Source organism: Ambystoma mexicanum, chromosome 13 (genome assembly GCF_040938575.1).
Source record: "Ambystoma mexicanum isolate Mex_15411 chromosome 13, UKY_AmexF1_1, whole genome shotgun sequence".
In the NCBI taxonomy this organism is placed as follows: Eukaryota; Metazoa; Chordata; class Amphibia; order Caudata; family Ambystomatidae; genus Ambystoma; species Ambystoma mexicanum.
Window position 1 is genome coordinate 740,139,146 of NC_090938.1, and position 12,354 is coordinate 740,151,499.

At 46.1% G+C, this 12,354-nt stretch overlaps 1 protein-coding gene across 1 annotated transcript in view; it reads left to right on the forward strand.

Annotated features, from left to right (window-relative positions):
• Nucleotides 1-12,354, forward strand: part of LOC138521872 (transmembrane protein 268-like) — a 235,660-nt gene that overhangs the window by 69,029 nt on the left and 154,277 nt on the right. The window lies entirely within an intron of this gene.

The following is a 12,354-nucleotide window of genomic DNA, read 5'->3' on the forward strand; positions in this document are numbered from 1 at the left end:
CTTGCGCTGAAGGCGTTCCTGCCAGCTGTACAAGGGAAGAACGTCCTGATAATGACGGACAACACGGTGGCCATGCATTACCTCAACAAAAGAGGAGGCGTAGGATCACTACCCCTTTGCAGAGAGGCGATGCAGCTCTGGTTTTGGGCAATCCAAGAAGGAATCTCTCTATCGGCAGTTCACCTAGCCGGAGAGAAGAACTTGACAGCGGATGCTCTGAGCAGGCAGAACACAGTCTCCCACGAGTGGGAGCTAGCTCAGGAAGTCCTTCAAGAGATCTTCGCCCTTTGGGGAACCCCTCAGGTAGATCTGTTCGCCACCAGCCTAAACAGGAAATGCGACCTGTTCTGCTCAAGGGAATTTCCCCCGAGAGGAGCTCTGGGAGACGTGTTCATAGTGGACTGGTAGTTTCCGCTTCTGTACGCGTTCCCACCGGTCCCTGTCATTCCTCAAATGATCAGGAGGTTGAGAATATTCCGGCGAACCATGATCCTAATTGCCCCGGATTGGGCCAGGAGAACGTGGTACCCGGACCTTCTAGACTTGTCCATCTGCCCTCCAATTCGACTTCCACTCAGAGAGAACCTACTCTCACAGAAGGGAGGTCAGGTTCTCCATCCAGACATCAAAACCCTCAACCTTCACGCTTGGCTTCTGAAAGGCTGAGGTACAAGGATTGGGACCTCCCTGATGATGTTATGGAGGTGTTGCTTTCGGCAAGGAGGCCAGCAACAAAGTCTTTATACTGCTGCCGTTGGAACAGATTTTGCAGCTGGTGTTGAGAACAGAATATCGACCCTTTTTCATGTGGTACACCAATGGTTTTGTCCTTCCTACTATATTTGGCAAATTCAGGCCTTCAAGTTGGCACCATTAAGGGCTATCTCGCAGCGCTATCCATCTTTAAGCGTACTGCGGAAGAACCATCCTATTTCAAATTACCTTTGGTAATACAGTTTCTAAAGGGGTTAACCAATGTTTATCCCCCAAGACCATTCCAAGTTCCCCTATGGGATTTAAACTTAGTACTAACTTTCCTGATGGGTACACCTTTCGAACCTCTCCATTCTTGTTCGTTAAGATTCCTTACCCTTAAAACTGTTTTATTAATAGCACTTACATCTGCTAGAAGGGTGAGCGAATTACAAGCTCTTTCTTGTAAACCCCCTCATACAATATTTCACAAAGACAAAGTTGTCCTGCAAGTGAAGCCTAATTTCCTCCCAAAGGTGGTTTCTGAATTCCATATCACTCAGAAGATTACCCTACCATCTTTCTATCCTCCTCCTCACCCGGGGAAAGAGGAAGAGAGGTTACACAGGCTAGACCCTAGGAGGGCTTTAAGTTTTTACATTAGTAGACTAGCCAGGATAAGACAGGCAGACCAGCTGTTTGTAGGTTACACAGGTCACAAGCTGGGGTTACCAATAACTAAGCAGACCATTTCCAGATGGATCATTCTAGCCATTCTGGAATGTTATAAACTGGCAGGGAAAGAGCCCCCTCAAAACCTTAGGGCTCATTCGACCAGAGGTATTGCAGCTTCATCGGCCCTCAAAAGAGGCGTGCCGGTTAAAGACATATGTGCGGCCGCTACATGGTCGTCTGTCCATACCTTTACACGTTTTTACAATCTGGATTCCTCCTCCAGTCAAGAGACTAGGTTTGGAAGGGCTGTACTGCATTCTATTCATCAATAGAAGACAGCGTGAAGTCAGTACTCCCTCCTCCGATAATAGAATACTGCTATGGGAGCCTATCTAAGATGAGGAATACGTCGGAGGACACAATCCCTTCGAAGAACAAGTTACTTCTTACCTTGTAACGTTCTTTCGACGGGATGTTCCTCCGACGTATTCCTCATCGACCCTCCCATCCATCCCCGCAGTTCTACTTCCCTTGTTGTTGCAGCTTACGCTCCTTCAGGGTGATTAGTTAGTCCAGAAAGTATTATTGTGGGCTACAAAACGGAACTGAGCAACGGACGCTGCGCGCGGCCTTTATAGGCAGGATGACGTCGACGTCGATACGGCGGCTGTCGAGGGACATCGACTCGGAGGACGTCGACGCGCAGCGCCCTCTAGAGAAAAATTTTTCCGAGGCCAGCAGAGCTGGAAGGAGATATCTAAGATGAGGAATACGTCGGAGGAACATCCCGTCGAAAGAACGTTACAAGGTAAGAAGTAACTTGTTCATCTCTACCCCACCACTGCAGTGATGGAGTTCCTTCTGTCACTGGCCTCTGCAGGCCTTCAGGTCGCCACAGTCAAAGGATATTTGTCTGCCTTGTCTGTGTTTAAGAGATCCCCGGCTCAAGGTTCATTTTTCACAATCCCAGTAATGGCACAATTCCTGAAAGTCCTTGTAAATAAGTTTCCGCCAGCTCACTTTGTTGTCCCAGATTGGGCTCTTAATCTGGTTCTTACATTTCTGATGGCGGCTCCTTTTGAGCGTATGCACTCTTGTCCCTTACGGATTCTCTCATTGAAAACAGCCTTCTTGGTGGCTATTACATCCGCTAGGTGGGTGAGTAAGCTGCAGGCCTTATGCTGTAAGCCACCCTACTTGTGCTTTTTCCAAGAGAAAGTTTCACTCAGGGTAAGGCCTGGTTTCCTTGCCACGGTCGTGTCAGAATTTCACTTGTCAAAGTACATCAACCTTACGGTCTTCTATCCTCCTCCTCACCCTTCTAAACTGGAGCAACGATTCCATCTTCTTGACCCTAAGAGGGCGTTGCGATTTTAGGAGATCTGACCAGCTCTTTATGGCTTTTTCCTTAGCCCGTAAGGGCCTGTCCATAACAAAGCAGACTTTATCCCGTTGGATAATTCTCTGCATATATGAGTGTTACCAGGCCTCTGGGAAAGAATTACCAGCAGGCATCAGGGCGCATTCTGCCAGGGGGGGTCTCCTCATCCACCGCATTGCAGAGGGAGGTCCCTGTCTGGGAGATTTTTTGTGCTGTGACATGGTCATCTTTGCATACCTTTGCAAAGCACTACAGCTTGGATGTGGCTCGCACGTCGGATGCGTGTTTTGGCAGGGCAGTACTGCAAAATTTCTTAGTATGACTTTCTGCTCGCCTCCTTCATTACTGCTTTGGGAGTCTATCAGATGAGGAATCTGTGGGATAAAAGCAATCCTTTGAAGGAGAAATTACCTAACCTTAATGTTCTTTGTATGGATTCTTCTCCCGCAGATTCCTCATCTCCCCTCCCATCCGTCCCGGCTGAGAAAGTCAGTGGTTGGTGCGCATCTTTCTATTTCAAATAACAATGATTTGTAGATGGTCCTCCCTCTGTGTCTCGTTTTCTGTCTTCCTGCCACATCCTTAAAACAAACATTTTTTCTAGCACTACTATTGGTGTTTCTTTTTCAATTGTTCCTCCCTCGAAGGCCTGTAATTACTTTCCTCTTTTTTAAAAAGGGCTCATTAGCCCGCTTGTTTTCTCTTTTTTTTCTATGCAGTTTGTGGCGCTCTGGGAAAAAAATGGGAACTGAGGTCGGGGCGTAGTGACGCGCTACGTTTACAACGCCTGATGTTGTGTCTGGAGCTGATGACCAGACGCCGAGCAAGACGGATCGATGGTCAACAGCTAGGTCGAGGACCACTATGCCCTCTATCGAAAATTTTCCAAAGCAACAAAGCTGGAGGGAAGGAATATCGATCAGATGAGGAATCTGCGGCAGAAGAATCCATGGAAAGAACATTACGGTAAAGTAATTTCTCCTTTTAGTCTTTAAATATATCTATGGCTAGTCCCACTTGACCTGCCAACCTTGGAAAAATGCCAATGTTTAGGAGCAAGGAGCTGAAAAGAGCGAAAACGCGAATATGCACAAGGCGGGCGGGGAATAGAGAGAAAGAATTGAGAGGAGGACTGAAGGTTTCAAGCAGGTTGATGGAGGTAAATCAAAGAGCAAAGATAAGAAGGGGCAAGAGCATGGATACATTTAAAGACAAGGCAAAGAAAGTTAAATTCATGACAACGGTGGACTTGAAGCCATTTAAGGCAGACAAGATAGGGATAGATATGAGCAGAGGGAGGGAAAGCAAACAGAGACCTAACCAAAGAGCACAGAATAGAACGTAAAGGAAGAAAAACGTAGTTAGGTAAACCAACATAAAGAGAGGAGCAGTAATAAAGACGGGAGTGGACCAGTGACTGAAGCAAAGTCTTGGTAGGGGAGAAAGTGTGCAAGTGGTGAATTTTCCTGATATTGGAAATGGCAAGACCGGGATACAGACGAAATGTGAGACTGGAAGGAGAAATTGAGAGGACGGGGAAGTGCATGAAGGAAAATGGAAAGATAAGGGAGGGAGAATCTTAGAAGAAGCAGTAAAGAACAGGATTTCGGTCTTTTTTCAGTTAAGATCCAGAAAATAGTAAGACATCCAAGCAGAGATATAAGACAGACAAGACGATAACTTCTGATGAATGGAATCGGAGAAGGAAGAGAATGAGAAGAGGATCTGTGTGTCATCCGCATAGCGATGTGATTGGACCCCGAAACTTGTGATAAGAGCAGGGAGAGAGGCGGTATAAAGAGAGAATAAGACAAGACCTAGGACGGAGCCTTGCGGGACACCATGAGACAGAGGGAAGAAACAAGAAGAAGAACCTTTCCAGGGAACAGAAAAAGAACAGTTAGAAAGTGTGTGACTGCTTCCATAGGGGGAGCCCCTTCCCATGAGGCCAGGGAGGTGAGGCCAGGGAGGTGAGGCCGCTACCCGATAGTCCCTCAGGGGGTGGTACTCAGTGGGAGGATCACATGGGAAGGAAAACACCCTATGTGACCAGTGACGACTTTCTAGGGAGAATGCGGTATCCACAGAACACCCACACCTCTCCATCACCTCCAATCATTCCATCTTTACCTTCCTCCCCCATATATTTCTGTAACTCCACAGATGTAGAAAATACAGAGACGAAGAAGAATAGGAAGAAGACAAAGAAACCACTACTTCAAACCAGTGAAACGAGGAAGTGGTTCACAGCAATTCAGAATGCGCCGCAGAACCAACATGAATGATTTAGACTACTTGGAGCAAGGAAGACTAACTCAATCATAAAAAGGAACAAGGGACTACTGAAAGTGTTAGACCCTCCCACGAGGAGCCAACAGCCTGGAAGACATCCGGGTTGGCATGACGTGGAGGACGCGGACTGGGATGCATAGCTCGTTTTAGAGGTGTCCTTGTTCGGTCTGCGGTCGGCAGAAAGGCGGGAGAGCGAGAGGAACCGAGGCTAGGCAGAAGCAAGCTTCTGAACCAGGCGGTTGTGAAGAGAGCCTCCAGCTGCCCACCCTCTACAGCTGCGGAGTCACCGCAGAGAGCACAAAGCCTGCAAGGGAGAGAGAACGTGGGAGAACGAACAGAGCTGCAGTAGCGCTATGGGTCAGCATCAAAGACTCTAAAATGAATCCAGAGGCACCAGGGTTGTTGGGGGAAGCTGGCAAGGCACGAGAAGCCAGAGAGTCGGGGTCTGGGACCCATACACGTATGCAGGGATTGCCTTAAGAGAATTAAACAAAGGGAATGTGGTTATATGTGATTTTATCAACGGAAATTACAGAGTGGTACATTTAATTGCGGTCAAAACACTGAATGTTTGTTTTTTAAATTTGCCCCCTCCCCTATGCCCTCACATTTTCCACCCTTATAACGCCACGCCACCCCAACCCCATCCTGACCCATTTTAACCCCTTACCCCACTACCCTTTATATATTTATTTAATGGTTGCAGTGTTTTTCTGTGTTACTGTCCGATGTGAAATGTACCACTCTGTAAAGTTTTAGATGAATTGCCTGGGTACCAGGAATACCTGGCAGGATAGTGAACCAGGTTTTTCCTACAAGGGCCTGGGACCCACAACAAGTTAGTAAAAGAAGCACAATCAGTCTTCCTCGTCGCAGTACCTGATGAGGAAGAGAAGCAGGTCTGCCCCACGGGTCTCGGACCTGCACCTAAGTCGAGAATCTGAGAAAGGCTGAGGAAGGGAGACATTCCCCAATAGTGGTTGAAATTTTGCAAAAGCCTGAAAAAGGACTGCACAAGGGAGACATTCCCCCACCAGTGCTGAGAAGCCAGAGAAAGGCCCAGATAAGGGAGACATTCTCCCAACAGTGGTTGAACTTTCGCATAAGCCTGAGAAAGTCCTGGGGAAGGGAGAAATTCCCCCGCCGAGTGCTGAGAAGCCCGAGAAAGGAGACATTCCACCAACAGTGGTTGAACTTTCACATAAGCCTTAGAAAGACCATGGGAATGGGACACATTCCCCCACCAATTACTGAGAAGCCAGAGAAAGGACAGGGGAATGGAAGCGTTCCCCGACCAATTGCTGAGCTGCAGTAGCATCCTGAGAAAGGTGTGGGGAAGGAAGAAAATCCCCCAACAGTGATTGAACTGTCACAGCAGCCTGAGAAAGGCTAACCCACAACCAGTTAGGATGAGCAGCATAATCCCTTGTTGCAGTACCTGGGAAGAAAGGAAGCCAGGCCTGCCAACACGAGTCTGGGACCGGCAACCAAAATAAGAAGCCTCAGAAAGTCCAGGGGAAGGAAGACATTCCCCCAACAGTTACTGACCTGTTGCAGAAGCTTGAGAAAAGCCAGTGGAAGGGAGAATTTTCCCCGCCAGTTACTCAACTGTTGCAGAAGCTTGAGAAAGGCCAGGGAAGGGGAGACATTCCCCCAGCAGTTACTGAACTGTCACAGCAGCCTGAGAAAGGCTAGGGGAAGGGAGACATTTCCCCGCCAGTTACTGAACTGTTGAAAAAGCTTGAGAAAGACCAGGGGTAGGGAGACATCCCCCCACCAGTTACTGAACTGTTGCCGAAGCTTTAGTAACGTCAGGGGAAGGGAGACATTCCCCTACCAGTTACTGAACTGTTGCAGAAGCTTGAGAAAGGCCAGGGGAAGGGAGAAATTCCCCTGCCAGTTGGGATTGAACTTTATTCTGAGAACGTTTTACACCTGAAACTTTATATATTGCCTTTGAGTCTTCTAAATCAAGGAGACACATCGTTCCTTTAGTTTAGTTTATAGTGCAAGGGAAAGGAGTAGGATTTTGACCTAGGACGGTGGATTCTTTGTTTTGACAGACCCATCTGTACGTTTTAGTAGAGGCAGGCAAACCCCTCTTAGATCTAGGGCTACATAGGGTTTTTCCTTTCGTGTTTTTCTAAAATAAGTCTTAGCTAATCACAATGCCACCACTGTGCCAGACTCGTACTTCTGCACCCTTACAAAAGGTAAGAGGAGAACCAGTTGAACACTGTGCCAGAGAGGCCAAGAGAGGAAAGTGTATAAAGCAGAGTGAGATGATCAACAATGTCAAAGGCAGCACTGAGATCAGGAAGAATTAGCAGGGAGAAAAGTAAGATGACGTGTGTGACAAATAGAGTCGGATACACACAGCAGTGTGGTTTCCGTCAAAAAGCTAGATCGAAAGCGACATTGTTGGGAAGGAAGCAAGTTATTTAAGTTGAGATAGGAAGAAAGTTGAGAGTGAACCAAATGTTCCAAAGTTGAGATAAAAATGGGAGGAGTGTGATAGGACAGAAATTAGAAGGATCAGAGGAGTCAAGAGAAGGTTTTTTAAGGAGTGGTAGTACAGTACAATGTTTAAACACTGGAGGAAAGGAACCTGAGAGCAGTGAATGGTTGAATTAAGTAGACAGAAAAGAGGCCAGAGCAGGATAGACCGATTTGACCAAAGAGGTAGAAACAGGGTTAAGGGGAGCAGTTGTGGGATGGGTCGGAAGGCTAATAGATGTAACATCACCTTCGGAAATAGGAGTGAAATTGTAAAAGGATGAAGAAGCCATAAGGAGAAGAATAATAGAAGTACAGCCAGGGGAGGTAGAAGGGCTAGTAGTAGAAGGTGAAACTGCAGAGCACTCATAAGAACGAATAGTGTAAATCTTAGCAAGGAAAATAAATCAGCTTAGTCTGTCAGAGAAAGGTTAAAAAACACAAAAGGATCAGCCGTAGGTGGAGTCAGAAGTCTATTCAGAGTATTGAAAAGGAGTTTAGGAGAGTTAGTTTGGGAGGAGATAAGAATTTGAAAATAGCTTGATTTTGCATGTTTAGGACTAGAAGTGTAAGAAGTAAGGGCAGCAGAAAACAAAACATATTTAGCAGAAGATTTAGTTTTGAGCCACTGTTGTTCAGCTCTATAGGCAAGAATTCTTAAGGATTTCAAGAGAGGAGAGAACCAGAGAGGCCGGACCTTGGAACAAAAGCCAGAGAGAGAGAGGCCATAGAACAAAGAGAATAGGTAATAGCTGAGTATAAAGAAGAAAGAATCCCTAGAATATACCTTGACATACCCCGGTTCACTCATACTCTTATCCCAGTATACGAAATCTGACTGACAGGATTCCCCTGCTTATTCTATGCATGCTTTGAACACTTTTGTAAATAATAAAATACATAAATGAACACAAATACTGCTAAATCCCATATTAACTGCGGGACATAGAAGGTCTAAAGAAAAGCCTATTTATATGCAAGGGCAAGCTCTAGCCTATGGACTCCGAAAAATGGGGATTGATTGTAATCCCATGGTAACCCCACAGGACCAAGTGGCGGTACTGGTTAACGATTTTGGCGGTAATTCGGCAGAATTACTGAGCTACCCCAAACTTGTAGCAAGGCCCCAAATATTTAAAATCAGTAATCAATGCCATCCTGTATAATTACAGATGTTTATAATCACATATAGAAAAGTGCTGGGGGAATAGTCTGGTGCACTGTCATAATATTTTATACAAAGTGCACAGAAGCATTTTCCAATGCTTTTTCATGATGCCTTTGCCACAATATACCTGTCCATGATGGCTGCACCAATATATGCCAGTATTCTCATATAAGACCATGCTCATGTTTACTTTGCACATAATGCCAGTAATGATACTATAAGAAAACATATCAAGGCTGGCTCTGGCAATATATAGCAGTATCTCCACATAAGGACATACTCCGGTTGGCTTTGCCATTAAAAATTCCATGCCACAATACGAAAACATGTCCAAACTGGCTGCACCAAAATGCCAGTCTAGCCATGCAATAACACTTATCATGCTTACTTTACCATAGATGTCCAGAATAAAATGCCCATGCCACTGTTAAAATAGCTAGACTTGCTACATTAAAATGCCAGTCTCGCCACGTAATAACACATATCATGATTCCTTTATCATAGCTGCCCAGTAAAAACTGCTATATGTCAGAAACCTGAAGGTGTCTCCCTGACTAGTCCCCGGGTATCTGTCATCCAGGTGGCCAAGACACAGCCATCGCTATTGGACCCAGTTCCTGCGGGTGGACCAGTGGGGGAGGATCACCTGGAGGGGGGTCTTCGGGGAGTGGAAGTTGGACACCGACAGGTGATATGCAGTACCCCCTTTCTTACGACACCTTTTCCCCATCCTACCTCATAAGATATTCAAAATCTCTACCACCCCCGCCCCCTTTTCCGACACAAACACTTTTTTGCACCACGAAAGACAACAGACTAATACCAGAGCCGTTTACCTGACAGGCAAAGTCAGGCAATTGATAACCACAAACACCTGGCGGCCCTTCCCCTTCCCCACAGGGATAAAAGGTGGAGCACGAGCGCACACTACAAGCAAGGCAGACCACACAACAAGACAGCTATTCCAGGACGGAAGTTCAAGAGGAGATGAAAGACGGAGGAACCTAAAGGACGGCAAGGAGAGAGGAGCCCTTGCCATTTTCAACGCAGACCCACAAAGCCACCGTAAAAAAGGGAACATAAGACAGCAAACAATAGCCAGAGTGTGCTGTAGTAGATGTCAACGGTGCATAGAGCCCTCCTACACTGATAATCAAGGGAGGGAGATGCCTGCTACCGTGGTACCGTCCTTGACTCCATAGAGAAGAAAAGCTCAGCGGTTCATCACAACCAGTGAGTCGGAGGGAGAATTAATAAGTTGAATCCAAGAACTGTTGAAAGCACAGGGGAAAGACCAGCAACAGAGTGGTCCTGCACCACATGGGTGCTCACTCGAAAGACTCTGGCTGGTCCCCCTTTTTGTGTTTGATGAAACTACTGATACCAGAAGGCCATAGGAGGGCCTCATAGAGATGGTCAAAGTGGTCATACAAGGGTCGAGTCAAACCCCTTGTACAGTTGAAAGTCTTTGACCTGTGAAGAAAAGGAAATCATGTATTGTAATAAAGCCGAGGAAATTGTATAAACTGGCAATCGTGAACTCGACTGAGGGATGCCTGCAGAACGGGGTGAGGCATGATGAGCCCACTAACAAAAGCCAACCTGAATGAGGGATGTCCACAGTGGAATGTTTACGAGTTTGGAGGTAGCCATGCCTGTAATACAGGCAGACTACCTCCAAACTTGCGAAAAAATTCGGCACCCGCGAATGGGCAATTACTGGGTCATGCCGAGTGTGGCGGACCCGGTAATTGCCCATTCGCGGGTGCCGGTAATAAGGGACTCGCCATCCCCATTCGGGCCCATAGGGCTGAATGGGAATGGGGAGGGTGGTAGCACCCGTACCGTTAATAACGGTACCGGTGCTACCATCATGTTCTGCTTGCGGGTACCAGTACGGCCACAAGGTCAGACCTGGTGGCTGCAAGGGTACCCGCGAGCAGAACTCGTACTATGGCAGTATGGTAGCAACAGTGCCGGTAGCGATACCGGCGCCGTTGTTGCCTTACCACCATACTTGTAATGAGGCCCATTGAGACTTGTGAATACAACATGTGAAATGTTTTGAATAAAAGCTGTAGTGAACCTGACAGAGGGAGGCTAACATTCGAGAAGGGTCTGAGCCCGGAAGAGGGGGATCCAGGGGTGAAAAGTCATGACCCAACCTACATGTTGAAAGGAAGTTTGTGCTTTCTGATTTTGAACACATCAGGTCCTTTCAGGCAATAGACTTTTTTGTAGAAAAGAGACTTAACCACCAAAGGTCCCGAAACCAGTGAAAGGAACTGTAGTCTCGTGCTGAGGATGTCCAAAAGTGTCCGGTGCTAAAAAATGTAGGGAAGGGAGAACCTCGGCTACCACATCCTGACTTAATTTTTGTGAACACTTCTCTCTTTTCTTATGAATATATCCCACACTCTTTTTTGTGCTTATCTGTAAGGATTGGCAATAGTTTTTTTTTTGTATAGGCCCTTTTATTTGACAAAATGCCACTAGGATTGGTTTCTTATTATTTGATGGTCATAGTTTGCTCCCACCTTAGATTTAGGTTTCGATTGGGTGTTTTTCCAACCCATTTATACAGTTTAATAAACACCCTTCAACTGTGATCATTTGTGTCTGTCTTTACTGTTGCCACCATGATTTCCACTCAAAGAAATGGCAAGACTGGTTGCACCCAAATGCCAGTCTAGCCAGGCAATAACACTTATCGTGCTTGCTTTATCATAGATGCCCAGAACAACATGCCATGCCACAGTAAGAAATGCTAGACTGTCTGCGCCCAAATACCAGCCTTCCCAGATAATAAAACTTCTCATACTTGCTTTACCATTGATGCCCAGTAAAAAAAAAAATGTCAAGGTACAGTAAGAAATGGCTAGACTGGGTGAACCAAAATGCTAGTCTAGCCACGTAATAGCACATATCATGTTTGCTTTATCATGTTACGATGCCATTAAAAATGTCATGGCACAGTAAGACATGGCTACACTGGCTGCACCAACATGCTAGTCCATCCACGTAATAACACATCTCATGCTTGCTGTATCTCGGTAGGATGCCCATAAAAAATGTAAGAAATGGCAAGTCTGGCTGCACCAAAATGCCATTCTAGGCACATAATAACATGTATCATGCTAGCTTTATAATGGATGGATGCACGTTAAAAATGCCATGCCACAGCAAGAAATGGCGAGTCTGGCTGCCCAAAATGTCCATCTAGCTATATAATAATAACACTTATCATGCTGCTTTATTATAATATGTCCGTAATAATTGTCATGCAGGCCCTCATTGCAGTTTTGGTGGTATCCCGCTAGTAAATTCGGTGGAATGCTAGCAAAACAGTAATATTGTTTCCGTCACATGGAATGCCGGAATTACAGCATATTCCAAGTGGCGGGAACACCAGTAAATCTCTATTCCAAAAAGCTCCATAGGACTCCATGGTGGGGATTTACAGAATTACCAGCATCGGAATTACCAGTGCCGATAATTGCGGCATTTTTGTTGTCGGTGGGGATAAGATTTACCTCCTGCTCGTGGCTGGGGATAAATCAGTGTCTCCACTGGCAAACCCAAATTACCAGCAGTTTTACCTGCACTTTTACTGCACAGGCAAAACTGTAATGAGGCTCTAAGAAATGGC